This window comes from Physeter macrocephalus, chromosome 11 (genome assembly GCF_002837175.3).
Source record: "Physeter macrocephalus isolate SW-GA chromosome 11, ASM283717v5, whole genome shotgun sequence".
Taxonomy (NCBI): Eukaryota; Metazoa; Chordata; class Mammalia; order Artiodactyla; family Physeteridae; genus Physeter; species Physeter macrocephalus.
Window position 1 is genome coordinate 11714818 of NC_041224.1, and position 221 is coordinate 11715038.

Below are 221 nucleotides of genomic sequence, written 5' to 3' on the forward strand. Positions count from 1 at the left end.
AAGGTTGTGCTTTTCTAAGAAACTGTCCATTTCTTCCAGGTTGTCCATTTTATCGGCATAGAGTTGCTTGTAGTAATCTCCCATGATCGTTTGCATTTCTGCAGTGTCAGTGGTTACTTCTGCTTTTTCATTTCTAATTCTGTTGATTTGAGTCTTCTTCCTTTTTTTCTTGATGAGTCTGGCTAATGGTTTATCAATTTTGTTTATCTTCTCAAAGAAAC